Genomic DNA, 15,157 nt, shown 5'->3' on the forward strand with positions numbered 1-15,157 from the left:
GTCGCCAGGGTGACTATGTTGAGCAATAAATGTGTAGACATGAAGAATAAAGGGGTAGAAAGTTAATAAAGTTTGTTTTATTTAAAGAGCTTTAAATGTTTTTATACAAAAAATTCGAAGGCGTCACTTTTCAGCACGCCTTCGTACATGTCACGAGTCATGAACCAGCGAGTGTCGCAGGAAGCAGGAGTATTTTGCCATCAGCGGTGAAGCAATAACGGCAGAATTGGTCGGCCAGCAGAGCTGAGTGACACTCTTAACGTGTTAAAGTCACTGGACGTCACCTGCGTAATAAATCAATCAAGCCACTGTTAGTGATGAATCTGCGAAGTGGGAACACGAAGGGATCACTACAGCTAAACAAAGACCAGGCATATCTCATGTAACGGACAGGCATCGCAGAGCATTGCGGACAATGGCCGTGAAAGTTCGTACGAAATCGGTGGAAGGAATTTCTCGTCAGTTCCAAAGTGCTACCAAAAACAAACTTAGTACAATGACTTTGTGTAGGGAGTAGCACCTCCTCATGAGCCACAACATTTCTGTAGTCAGTTCTTGGAGTGGAGCGTTGCAACTGGACACTGGAGGACTGGAATCGAAAGATTTGGAGCGATGAATCGCTCTATACCCTGTGGCAATCCGATGGCTAATGCCCGGAGAACGTTACCTGCCATCTTCTGCAGGGCCTGTTGTGTACTACTTCGTACACAGCGGTAAGGAGAAGTGGGTTACACAGTGATGCAGGAGCTGTCGTCGTGGGAAAGCTGGACATGAGTAGATATGCTTAGCGGAAACATGAATACAGTAAACAGAAGTTTTACTTAAATTTCCAGCTGTCTCCAAGAGTCGCGAAGAACATTTACTAAAGAATAAACAGCGATAAAGTCCAGCTATTACGGTGAAGCTCTGGCTCTGAGCACTATGGGACTCAACTGCTGAGGTCATTAGTCCCCTAGAACTTAGAACTAGTTAAACCTAACTAACCTAAGGACATCACAAACATCCATGCCCGAGGCAGGATTCGAACCTGCGACCGTAGAGGTCTTGCGGTTCCAGACTGCAGCGCCTTTAACCGCACGACCACTTCGGCCGGCTTTACGGTGAAGCAAAAGAGCTCCCTGCAGTGTGAGGCCCCCCGTAAAAATCTCGAGCGAACTCTCGAAGGATGACTGAAGACTGTCGAAGACTGGGTTGTGTAACTGCCGCCGGCCACCATATGTCCCAGCGGCAGAGGGAGCCGATGAAGGCGTGGCTCATCGAGCGTACATCTTCCAATCTGCCGGGTCTGCGCAATCACTGTCAGGTTCCGTCGGAAACGTGCGTTTCCGTTGCCAATTGTAAGACCCCCTTGAAGTTGATACCGATCTATGATACCACAGTACCAATAGTGAAGCCTGGAGGAAGTGACGTTACGATATAGAGGCTTCCTTAATGATCAAGTAGTGGCCCTTCTACTGCGCTTAAGAAAACGGTAAATGTGGAAGGACATGAATACGTTTTACAGCATTATGTACTGCATGCAGCAGGAAACAGTTCGAAGACGATAATTTTGTCAGCATCACAATCCACCCTCCATCAGTGGGTTTTGGACAGTAACATTCATAAAATGGACTGGCCTGCCAAGTCCCGACCTGATCGCAATGGATCACCTCTGAGATGAGCCAAAACGTGCACTTCGTGCAGACCACAGTGTCATAAACATTGCCAGAAAAAGTTAGTGCATCTGGAATGACGACGTTGATTTTGATCCGATGACGGCATATGCAACCTGGGGAATCGTGGATATACTGACAGGCAGCGTAGTGAAATAGCTACCAGAGCGCAATCTGTGTCTACCCCTCAATACGGAATGCTCACAGCCAGAAGGCTCAGTGTGGTGCCAATGTATGAAGCAAGCAGGTAACCACACCCCGAAAACCCACTCGTGCTTCCAGAATGAGATTTTCACTCTGCAGCAAAGTGTCCGCTGATATGAAACTTCCTGGCAGATTAAAACTGTGTGCCGGACCGAGACTCGAACTCGGGACCTTTGCATTTCTCGGGCAAGTTCTCTACCAACTGAGCTACCCAAGCACGACTCAGCCCCGTCCTCACAGCTTTACTTCTGCCAGTACCTCGTCTCCTACCTTCCAAACTTAACAGAAGCTCTCCTGCGAACCTTGCAGAACTAGCACTCCTGAAAGAAAGGATGTTGCGGAGACATGGCTTAGCCATAGCCTGGGGCATGTTTCTAGAATGAGATTTTCACTCTGCAGTGAAGTGTGCGCCGATATGAAACTTCCTGGCAGATTAAAACTGTGTGCCGGACCGAGACTCGAACTCGGGATCTTTGCCTTTCACGGGCAAGTGCTCTACCAACTTGTGCGCGAAAGCCAAAGAACCCGAGTTCGGGTCTCGGTCCGGCACACAGTTTTAATCTGCCAGGAAGTTCCACTCGTGCTTCCTGAAAGGTGTCAAGTTGTGAACTTCCCAGTGGTTGGGTGGTTCTTTTGGAGAATTGCAGCACAAGTTGCACGTGCTGCCTCAGTTGTACAACGATGCTGGCTTCAGTGGTCACGTGAACATTCTCACATCCGTAGACGTCCGCTCAGAACAGACGCCCGCCAGGATCGTCCGACTGTAAGGGCAGCAGCGACTGAAAATCGTGCAGCTACCACAGCAAAGATAAGAGGGCGTGTGAGTCCAGACGTCTCAACACGAACTGTTGCGAACCAGTCGTTAGCAGTGGGAATACAGGCACACGCATCTCTGCACGTCTTCCACTCACTCCACAGCATCTAAGCGCAGAGGGTCACTTCGAAGATGGAATGGCACGTCGCGGTCTACATCAATGAAAGCAAATTCTGCCTGTACGCAAGTAATGGTCGTTCACGTGTGTGACGTATAAGCGGTGACCGCTGTCTCGTAGAGAGGTTCGTCCAAGACCACTGGCTCCATCGCAGGCATTATTGTCTGGGGCGCCATAAGCTACAACTCTCGTTCACGTTTGGTGTTCCTGGAGGGGATCCTTACCTGCGCTCGATGCGTGCAGAATGTTGTTAGATGTGTTCTTTTGCTGTTCTTGCAACATGAAGGTGGTGTGTTGTTTCAACAGGATAACGTTCGTACACACTGCCTATGTAACTCAATGTGCTCTGCAAGACTTGACTCTGAATGAGCACTTTTGGCATATGATGGGATGAGAAGTGGCTAGTGCGACTCGTCAGCCAACAAGTCTTCCAGAACTACGTGAACAGGTCGAGCAGTTGTACGACGGACTAGACGCCGGAGTCTGCACCTGTACTATCGCCCGTCGGGGCTACACCACGTACTAATTTGACTGTTTCAGCACGGGTCGATACCTGTTACCTCAGAACGGCCTGTGATATTTATCTGCAAATGAAATCATTTCATGTACTCCATTTGCAGTGTTGCAACAATAAATCTCGAGTGAAATGAAAACCTCTAAAGGGGTATACACTACTGGCTATTAAAATTGCTACACCACAAAAATGACGTGCTACAGACGGGAAATTTAACCGACAGGAAGAAAATGCTGTGATATGCAAATGATTAGCTTTTCAGAGCATTCACACAAGGATGGCGCCGGTGGCGACACCTACAACGTGCTGACATGAGGAAAGTTTCCAACCGATTTCCCATACACAAACAGCAGTTGACCGACGTTGCCTGGTCAAACGTTGTTGTGATGCCTCGTGTAAGGGGGAGAAATCACGTTTCCGACTTTGATAAAGGTCGGATTGTAGCATATCACGATTGCGGTGTATCGTATCGCGAAATTGCTGCTCGCGTTGGTCGATATCCAATGACTGCAGAATATGGAATCGGTGGGTTTAGGAGGGTAATACGGAACGCCGAGCTGGATCCCAACGGCCTCGTATCACTAGCAGCCGAGATGACAGGCTTCTTATCCGCGTGGCTGTAACGGACCGTGGAGCCAAGTCTCGATCTCTGAGTCAACAGATGGGGACGTTTGTAAGACAACAACCATCTGCACGAACAGTTCGACGACGTTTGCAGCAGCATGGGCTATCAGCTCGGAGACCATGGCTGCGGTTACCCTTGACGCTGCATCACAGACAGGAGCGCCTGCGATGGTGTACTCAACGACGAACCTGGTTGCACGAATGGCAAAACGTCATTTTTTCGACTCAATTCAGGTTCTGTTTACAGCATCATGATGGTCGCATCCGTGTTTGGCGACATTGAGGTGAACGCACATTGGAAGCGTGTATTCGCCATCGCCATACTGGCGTATCACCCGGCGTGATAGTATGGGGTGTCACTGGTTACACGTCTCGGTCGCCTCTTGTTCACACTAACGGCACTTTGAACAGTGGACATTACATTTCAGATGTGTTACGACACGTGGCTCTACCCTTCATTCGATCCCTGCGAAACCCTACATTTCAGCAGGATAATGCACGACCGCATGTTTCAGGTCCTTTACCGGCCTTTCCGGACACAGAAAATGTTCGACTGCTACCCTGGTCAGCACATTCTCAAGATCTCTCACCAATTGAAAACGTCTGGTCAATGGTGGCCGAGCAACTGGCTCGTCACAATATGCCAGTCACTACTCTTGATGAACTGTGGTATCGTGTTGAAGCTGCATGGGCAGCTGTACCTGCATACCCCATCCAAGCTCTATTGGACTAAACGCCCAGGCGTATCAAGGTCGTTATTACGGCCAGAGGTGGTTGTTTTGGGTACTGATTTCTCAGGATCTATGCACCCAAATTGCGTGAAAATGTAATCACATGCCAGTTCTAATATAATATATTGGTCCAATGAATACCCGTTTATCATCTGCATTTCTTCTTGGTGCAGCAATTTTAATGGCCAGTAGTGTATTTTTTTTCCAGCAATGTATCTTCTCAGGTTTCGACTCCACAATTATTCAGATACCTCAATGAAATTGTGTCCAGCAGAGTTCAAGTGAAGGGTGGACACGCTTCATATTAGTGAGGTCTACGTACAATCAGGTAGTGTAGACGTATGGGTTTGTAGCGTCAAAAATCGTGCCTGCGGCACTGCCGCTGGCTGGCATAGGCTTTCGTTGGCGCAGCCGGTGGTGGCTGGCGCTCTGGCCTCGCGAGCGAGTGTCCTGCAGAGAACCTGGCTGGCCGGACCCCGGAATTAGCGCGGCGTGCGCTGCAGCCGCCGATCGCGGCTGTTTGCGCAGCGGTGGCGGCACCAGCAGCAGCAGCTTCGGCAGCCGGCGGCGATCTGCTCATTATCTGATCCAGTGGCCGCGGCGGGCTAAATTAGGCGAGTCGACCGCAAGGTCGCGCCGCGCGTGCCTGCCCCCGTCGCACCGGCGCCGTGTGGGAACTGCCGCCTGCTACGTACATGAAACACAAACACACACGCGCACACGTGGCACCGCGCTAAGCCGCACTACCGCAAAGCGAGGCGATTGTTTCTGCGTTGCGCGGGGCGACGAGCGAACACTTCGCACGTGGCAGTAAACCTATTAAAACGAGCTCCCCTAATTAACGACCTCTAGAGCAAGGTGGTATGCAGCTTACAGACGGCGTGTCAGAATAGTACAGGTGCGACGATTACCCTTTTCTCCATTTACATCGAAAGAAATAATTAGTACTGGCCCAGAGCCCGCTGCTTCGCTCGCATTTGCTCAGTACTACACCAAAACAAATTTTTCGTACACATATTAGGCCTACTGACAAATTGTGCTGCAGAGAAGTTTCTTTTTCTATGCAACTCTGATAAAGCCGATTCCTCATAGTAAATCTTCGATTTAGTACAGAAACATTGTAAGCCCTCCGTGCTAATGAAGGCCATAGAAACATAGTCTCTTCCGAATGAACTTTTGACGGAAATGCGATACTGGTAGCTGTTGTTGGAGGTTTTTGTTAATCGTACCTTTTCAGTTCTTGTGGTGATATTTCCACAGAAACTTTCATTCCCTAACAAGCATTTATTCATTTCCATCCGAGAAGCCAAATAACAATTTTCATAAATTTAGCTTTAAAAAGGCCTCATAATGAAATATTTTCATAAAACTTTTCATCCGTTATTTTACCGCCTTATCGGGTGAATTTCCAAAACCACTGAAATATGTATTTTTTTTTATTTCCAACCGAGAAATCAAACACCTATCTTCGTACATGTAGCTCTAAAACGCTTTAGAAGTTCTTTAGTAATGAATTTTTTTTTAAACTGTGTCATTCACTATTTCATCCCAATAGGGATCGAATTTCCAAAAATGCTGAAACGTATATTTTATTTTAAATTTCTAACCGAGAAACCAAGTGTCAATCTACGTATGTGTAGCTTGAAAATTGGCATAATAACGATGCATTTTCAAATTTCATCTCCTATTTCACCCCCTTAGCGGTAAAACTTACAAAACTTCCTTCTTTAACCATGCCTATAGTGTAAGATCTACATCGTCGTCAAATATCAAGTTTCAGCCCTTAACGGTTTGCGCTGGGAGATGTTGAGCCAGTCAGTCAGGATGTTTCCTTTTATATGTACGAATTGGTATGTCCCATTTGGCGCACACTCTGTTTCTCTCTACCATTTTTTAAATTTCTTTAGTTTAGCACGAACTTGATACTACAGTAAAATACAGCAAATAACTGTTTACAGGGCCCATCAGCCACATTTGTAACTCAACTGTCAAGTGTCACAATAGGAGCTTTGAATCACAAATTACTGCCACGCTTTTCGTATGGTTTCGTGTATGTTGTTTGTTATATGACCTGGACATCTCGCTTGAACTTTAAAGTGTCTGTTGTCTTTATGCCTGTGTGCACATTTGCATTTCAGATTTTTGCTTGAAAATGGGGAATATACTAAAGTGCTCCCGTAAAAAAAATAAGAAATTTGCAGCCGTAAGTGAGAACTTAATATAAACAACTAAATACTCTCCCCTCAGAAACAGAAATAATTCATTTGTATGTAAATTTAGATAACATTATCAACGAAAAGGTAGCAGCAGGAATACACGGGGAAAGATGTGGCCCTATCTGATGAATAGGTAGAACATGAGCACATTTGTTAAGACATTCAGAATCACAGTTGGTAGTGGAAAGAGATTTAGAACGAAGACTGATAGTGTGGCAAGTAGAGTACAAAGAGAGATTACAACGAGACAGAACCGTTGAACATCAAATTATTCAGAAATTTATCGAGTTGAAGAAAATATTCGCAGGGTATTTAACAGCGAGCGTAGTAACTGGAACGGTATGCTGATTGCCTGTGGACAGCGTGGCAACTACTTGACCGTCTGTTGAATGTGATTTAACGACGTAACCACATCTCGGTATTATTTTACAGTGTATTTATTCATTTATTTTCCTCTAGGGTCGCCGGCCGGTGTGGTCTAGCGGTTCTAGACGCTCCAGTCTGGAGACATACCAGCAAGTGCTGTGGGCTTATTCACCAACTGCTTTGTTTCAACTGCAAGTAAGAAGCAGAAAGTGTGAAAATAGGCATTAAGTCGTTTACGAATGACGCCCCAGTCAGTACATTTCACGTCATGAACTTCATAAAAGACTATTAAAGAGGGATTCGTTGTGTTTTGCTCATCAGTTTCATATGTGTTAGTTCTGAAGACTGTTTCTGTTATTTAAACAGCAAAAGATTTTAAAGAGCAAGCGCACAGGGTTTCACATTTGCAGAGAAAGTCTTGTGTTCAAGTAGGGAAACCACAAATTTATTTTGTGTCATTATACCTTCCAGTAACTCACTTGTTAAGTTCTGAACGTGTTAACTGATTTATCATAGTGTGAATAGTCAGTGTCGTTTGACTCAACGACTAAAATAAGAACAGTTACCTTTAATAAATGTTCTTGGGCGGTATCAGTGGATTTTACAACAAGATAACCGTGGTACATTTTCTCCTTCTCTCCAAAATAAGCGATGAATGGAGGAATGTCATTTCATCTCTGTCAGCTCGTCACGCGTGTTGCAGAAGAGCGTGATTACAAGCCACTGGAAACTGCGAAAAAGGCCGACTTTGATACAAAGCACTGGCATGGATGGCTGGGAGGTAATGGAGCGTACAGTAATCCTCCTCTACACGTACGATCAAACGCCACACATGACTGCGTAATAGAGACTTGAATGAAGCAGATCGATTACTGTCTATAACATCGGGCTGATCCCGAATCAAGCGGGAGCTGCAGAACAGTGCATCAACTCAAAACTTCTACCCAGAACTAGTCACTAGAGGAAAACTTATACGTCGACGTTCCGGGATTAGCAGTCAGTACGAGAGAAGCGATCTTCAAAGGACTGAACGTTAAAGTAATGCTGCTATCGGCGTAGGAATAGGGAAGTCTGATTTCTGCATTCTCGCTGAGATGTTAGTTTAGTACGGGAAGCATCGATTAGCTCTATAGACAACGCAAAATAGGCATTCAACAGAAGTCGTAAATACGAGCTTTCCAGTGTAGTTGAAAAAGGACTGTCTCTGTTACTAAGCCATGACACGAAGCCCGGAAAGCGTGGCATTCTTTCCCCTCACAGAGCTAGTTAATCTCAGACGCTACTGACAGCTGACAATAAACACTAAAGCAACGGTAAGCGTTTTAAACCACACTGTCACTAGCAGATTTTAAATTAGTCCTTTTACAACTCATCCAACAACACATACTGCCTTGGGAAGTTTCGCATTTCGCAAGTTTTTCGTAACTCGGCAACGAGTTTATTCAGTTTTCGGAGAAAAACGAGAAGCTAGTGTGTCATTTCTCACAGTGCCTTGCGGTAAGAAACTGTATGCACGCCACTTCGCACAAGTGCCAAAAGCGCTGCCTAACTTCCAGGCTGCGGAACTTAGCACCGGCGTGGTCTGAACGCGAAGTTACGAGTATTTCTCGATAGCAAGATGGTGCGCGGCAGTAGGCTCGAAATACGTAATACTTCTGGACACTGTTCGGATATTTTGGAGATATTGTCGGTAAAAATGTTCTTCATGTCGGATACTGGCTTCTGGAAGAGCACTGTATCTATCGGCTTGGAAACGACAGTTGCACGTGTATGATAGGTGCTTTAATGTCAAGTGAGGCTCTCGATGTTTGGATTTACCTTCACGTGGCTGTTCCTCGCATGTCATCACAAGAGATCGTGGCCGGAGGCGGCGGCGACGCTGTTATTCCAGCGGTGGGCGTGTCCGCCAGCGGGTTTACGAGTCCAGAATCACACACAGACGGCGAGCACAGTAACACGCAAACAGAGCTCCAGCGTGGCGGCGGGCCCCTTCGGAGAGCGTCGCGGAGGTGCCCGGAGCTACGAGACGTCCGCAGCCGACGCTCGCACTGCGGCTACTAAACCCCACTCCACTGCACTCGCGACGTCGGCTGTGTCGGCCGCGAACTGGCCAGCCGCCGGCCGCCCGTCGAGTTCTTGTAGCGGCCGGCGGCGGCAGCGCCTCTGGCGGCGCGCGGCCGCATCGCGCATGCGTCGCCGGAGCGGCCTCCGCCGCCTCCAGCCAGACACCGGCGTCTGTTACCACCAGCCTGCGGGTCGAGAGGCAGCGTGCGAGGCCTTTGAGCTATCGGATCGGGTCTTTCCGCTTTAACATAAACGAGGCAACAGCGCTTATTCAACTGCCAATACAGTGTACACAGCATGCCGTGTGGCACGCTCTTACAGATCGCCTCGCTTCTGCCAGGCGGCGGGAGGAATGTTTATATGATCGCCATTTCGAGATTTTGCGTCTGACGTTACGTAGACAAGTATACCTCTTAAATCAAGAAATTGTTACAATTCGGCAACCTTATGATTTTCTGACGAACGAAGTGCTCGTTCCATAATAACTGTGTGCTATGGTGGTAGTCATTAATCATTGTTATTAGTGTGACCGCCCCCTAAGCTCAGTAGCCAGCGCGTCTGACGGCTATGCAGAGGCCCGGGTTTGATTCCCGGCCAGCGTGGAAATTTTCTCCGCTCGAGGACTGGATGTTCTATTGTCCTCAACATCATTCTGTCATCATCGACACGCAAGTTGCCCTATGTGGCGTCAACTGACAGGACTTGTAACTCGGCGGACGGACTTCTCCAGGTGGGGACTCCCGGCCCTCAGTGCGACACGATCATTTAATACTATAAATCATCGTGGAGCTCATAATATTCAAAATAATTTCATGTGAAATTCATCTCCAGCCGATATAAATACGACACTTAAACACCTTCGAAATGCCAGTCGGCCACATTGCAGGTTGAAACTTAGGACAGAATCTCAGAAAGTAAACTGTCCTCGTTGCAAAATAGTGATTATTTCATAATGCGTTTCACACATTTCGGATATTATCAGATTGTGTAGTATTCTGCCAATAAGCATTCGTCACAAAATGTGCGAGACAGAACACGGACCTTAAACACACCAGCATCTTCATATATATGCAGAAACTACAGCTGTGGACACAGTTGGTACAACATTTGTGCAGTTTGTACGCTTGGTCCTGTTTCTGCTCTTCTACGTCTGCGAATTCTTGTATGTTTAACGTCCAGCCTTATCTCTCACGTTTTTTGATGAAAGCTTATTTCCAGAATAATACACGATCTGATAATGTTTCAAAAGGGACAAAAGCGCCTTTTTGCGAACAAGACTGTTTGCTTTCTGAAATAATTCGTTGTTGTACCAGCCAGATAAAGGTTTTTAGAAAAGAATGTTTCTTTTGTATTTCTCACCACTGCACAGTTTCAGAGAAGGAACAATTTGAAAGTGTTCGAAATACACACCAGACATAACATCGTTAAAATATTAATATAAAACAACCATTAGCTATGCTTTATCCCATGAACAGTAAACCTTTTTTATCTACCTCCCACTTTTGGAGTAAGGTTCTATAATCGCCCATCGATTCCATAGTAACAGTGATACATGAAGTATGGAAGTTACTTTATAAAATTTATAGCTCAGAGATGCAGCAAGTTTAAGCAAATAGTAATACTTGCTTACCAAATACTTTATGTCAAAATTTTATGAAAACATAATAAAAATGTTTTTAAAATTCATACCACAGAACGTCCACCACGAAAGCAGGAACGTCAATTAGTTGACGGAAGATACGAGGTTGACTACCACTGTTTAATCCTATAGATAACAAAAAATCCTTTTTTTGAAACTGGACGCTTTTTAGGCGGCTATCAAACGTATTTCACATATTCCTTTATACATATGTTCTTGTGTTTGTACTCGACGCTCTTAGTACAGATTTTCACTTCGTAGGTCGCATTTAAATATTTCATTTACAAGTTAGCAGTCGGGATTTTCTATTTAATTGTCCTGCTTAATTAAGAAATGTGATGCTGCTACGGTCGCAGGTTCGAATCCTGCCTCGGGCATGGATGTGTGTGATGTCCTTAGGTTAGTTAGGTTTAAGTAGTTCTAAGTCTAGGGGACTGACGATCTCAGACGTTACGTCCCATAGTGCTTGTAGCCATTTGAATTTAAGAAATGTGATCGTGACTGCATTGGACTCCCTAATACCGTGTCATAACAATATTTTAAGTACACACGATGATAATATTTTACTTTTAGATGCACGCAAGGATGGGTGACCGTCCGGTATACCGAGCGCCGTTGATAAGTGGGGTTCACTCAGCCCCGGTGTGGCCAATTGAGGAGCTACTTGGTTGAGAAGTAGCGTCTCCGGTCTCGTAAACTGACGACGTCCAGGAGAAGGGTGTACTGACCCTTTGCCACTTCATATCCGCATCCAGTGTCGCTTATAGGGCGAGGACGAAGCTGTGGTTGATCAGCATCGTTGGGACTTCCGAGTCCTGTTCCGACAGGGCATATTTAGTTTTTAGTTTTTACATGCACTAACTGATAACTTGCAATTAGAAACACAGAAAACTATGTATGTAATTGGAATGTTGACATAGGTATTGCTAATTTGGTGATATACTGCAGCACTAAATCACATTGTAGCATATCATCACAATAATTGGAAGAGTTCTTCTTATACGGCAACCGCAACTGTACGCTTTCATTTTGTAAAATGAAGAAACTGCACAACAGTTGCTTAATCAATTGAGCAAACAAGCAACTTTAATGCAGTTTCTTCATTTTAAAAAACAAACAAAAATAGTTACAAAATCATTCATACTCACTCAAGAATCCACATTACTAATTATAAAGCAAGCAACATTGATATTAATATAGATGAAACCATGCAAACAGATAAATACATTTCTTTACTGCAATAGCTGGAAAGGACGTTTGTGAAGCGACTTCGTGTTTTAATGCCAAGCTTCGACTAAAAACCAATATAACTTTATGATGATGGGTTGTAAAGTAGTCAATAAAAATGAAAGTTCTCTACACCATAGTTAAATTGTAATATCAATAACATGACCAAAAGAATCATCTAGAAATTGCACATTACAAAATAATGTGGAACGCAGCTGGACTGTAGCCATGTTGATGTGGACGTTGCGTATTTTAATATGATATGCGTGGCATACTTACATGTCGTCGTCCAGGATAATAAACTTCTTCTTCCCTCTATAATAAGTCCCTTTTGCAATTATGATAAGCCACGCTTTTCGTCCAGACAATATCTTTTGATCCCATTGCTTTTCTAACAACATACACTGAAGAGCCACAGAAACTGGTACACCTGCCTAATATCGTGTAGGATGCCCGCTAGCACGCAAAATGACCGGGACACGACGTGTCACGGATTCGATTAATATCTGAAGTAGTGTTGGAGAGAAGTGACACCATGAATCCTGCAGCAATTTCCAGAAACCCGTAAGAGTACGAGGTGGTCGAGATCTCTTCTGAACAGCACGTTCCACGGCACCCCAGACATTCGTCAATAATGTTCTTGTCTGGGGAGTTTGGTGGCCAGCGGAAGTGCTTAAACTCAGAAGAGTCTTCCTGGAGCCACTCTGTAGCAAATCTGGACGTTTGGGGTGTCGCACTGTCATGCTCGAATTGCGACAGTCCGTCGGATGCACAATACACATGGATGGATGCAGGTAATCAGACAGGATGGTTACGTACGTGTTACCTGTCAGAGTCGTAACTAGACGTATCAGGGGACCACATCACTCCAACTGCATACGTCCCACACCATTACAGAGCCTTCGTCAGCTTGAACGGCTCCTCGCTGACATGCAGGTCCATGGATTCATGAGGTTGTCCCCATACCCGTACACGTCCATCCGCTCAATACAATCTCAAATGAGACTCGTCCGACGAGGCAACATGTTTCCAGTCGTCAACGGTCCAAAGTCGGTGTTGACGGGCCCAGGTGAGGCGTACAGCTTTGCATCGTGCAGTCTTAAAGGGTAAATGAGTGGGACTTCGGCCGCATCTGGTACTCGCTCCTGTATCACTAAAAAAACACACGGCTTGCGAAGGAAGACGTAAGAACTACGCATCCACAAGGGCCTTCAACAATTCCTGTCTATTCCGTGGCTTCCTTTTTGCAACAGAATTTCCCATAACTTTCCAACAGTTCTCAACACGACTGAGATCGGTACTATTTCCAGGCCAATCTAACGTTTGAACATTTTGTCGGCCAATCTAACATCTGAACTCCATTTCTCCTAACAATTTTTTTTATCAGAAATACTGCAATGTGTAACATCTGTTTCATGCTTGATGGGAACAATGACCACACGACTTACCTTCAAAACGTCTGTGGCAAAGTGCAGAATCAACCTGGAAAGGTCTCGAAACTGGTCTCTTCCTTTCAAGGACGCTGATGTGTACATTAGCTTGGACTGTTCCATTTTTGAGGTCCAGACGACCTACTACGTGGGTAGAAATGCATCTCCAGACCATCCATCCAGCTAGATGTTTGCCTGTTTGCAGTATACACGAAGACAAAATTCTTCACCTAACCAACGACGCATCAACACTTTTGCATCGGAGCCATGCAGATTAAATTTAGACTCATCTGAAGTTATTACTCTGTACCACATCTCTGGAGTCAGTGTCACATTTGCTTTTGTCCACTGCAGCCGCTGTTGTCCGATGTTTCTAACAGTCCCACTGGTAACTGAGTAGTCAGAAATTTCTTCCCAGGCTCCCTTTAGTTCAGTTGGTGAGAAACGTCGACGCATGAAAGAAAGTCTTTTCAATATTATATATTGCTTGACAGTAGATGCCCTTTCTCCACTTCTTCCTTTCTCACGATCAACATCCCCTTTCTCCGTATACATCGAAACTGTAGCTGCTTAAAACCTATCTTAGAGGGTATCTCTCTTGTGTTGAGACCATCTGTCTCATAAGCAAGCTTTCTTCTTTGGCGTTAATTACACCAGCCTGCCCATAATTTCACTTCTGTGTGTGAACAAAAAAATGACTATATGAGCACTGCTTCACTGTAGATGACAACAATGGCAACAATGAGTTGAATATTGTCGGTAAAATATGTTAGGAAGTGAAACAATAAATGCAAGTACGTGTACCCAACTATTTAACAATAATGGACAGATGTAACCTGGAGCAAACAAGCACCACTGTGGATACCATAGTGACGCGCTTCAGGTTCAGGTGCTGAGTTATAGATCAGAGTGTTTGTTATTCGAAATCAGTACATTTGTAAATTTTGAGAATATTCATTACAGATTATTAGATTGTAATTTCTATTTGTCATAAAAGAGTAATTAAGAAGAGTGAAAGTAAGGTTACTATACTAGCCCCATTTCATTCAGCTACAAAGAGCATGTAAGTTTTTTAAGGGTCCATTTAATTTTTGTTATTTTTCAGATAAATTTGAATCAAGCGTTCATTTTTGAAAAAAATTCACCCCCACAACTCCCAGTCCTGCCTCTCCACAGTTATAACCGCGATGCAAACCTATCAGTACGACGTAAAGTATATGAAACTATAAATATAAATATTAATCTGTAAAAATATTACCTGTCTTACCCTGCGGTGTAAGACAGAACGCAGGTTAGCTTCGGAGGAGCCTATCTCCAGAAACGGTTTCCGCGTCGCCTGTTTGGCCAGCCAGTCGGCAAGATCGTTGCCGGGGATTCCGACCTGTTCTGGGGTCCACGCAAACACCATGGAACGGCGGGACTTTTCCAGGGCATAGATGGACTCCTGAATGGACGCTACCAGAGGTAGGATGCTCAATGAGTCAGTACACAGAGAAAAGGACTCGCCAGGGCATGAGTGGATGTACTCAAGAGCACGAGATATGGCCGCCGGCTCTGC

This window comes from Schistocerca americana, chromosome 4 (assembly GCF_021461395.2).
Source record: "Schistocerca americana isolate TAMUIC-IGC-003095 chromosome 4, iqSchAmer2.1, whole genome shotgun sequence".
Lineage (NCBI taxonomy): Eukaryota > Metazoa > Arthropoda > Insecta > Orthoptera > Acrididae > Schistocerca > Schistocerca americana.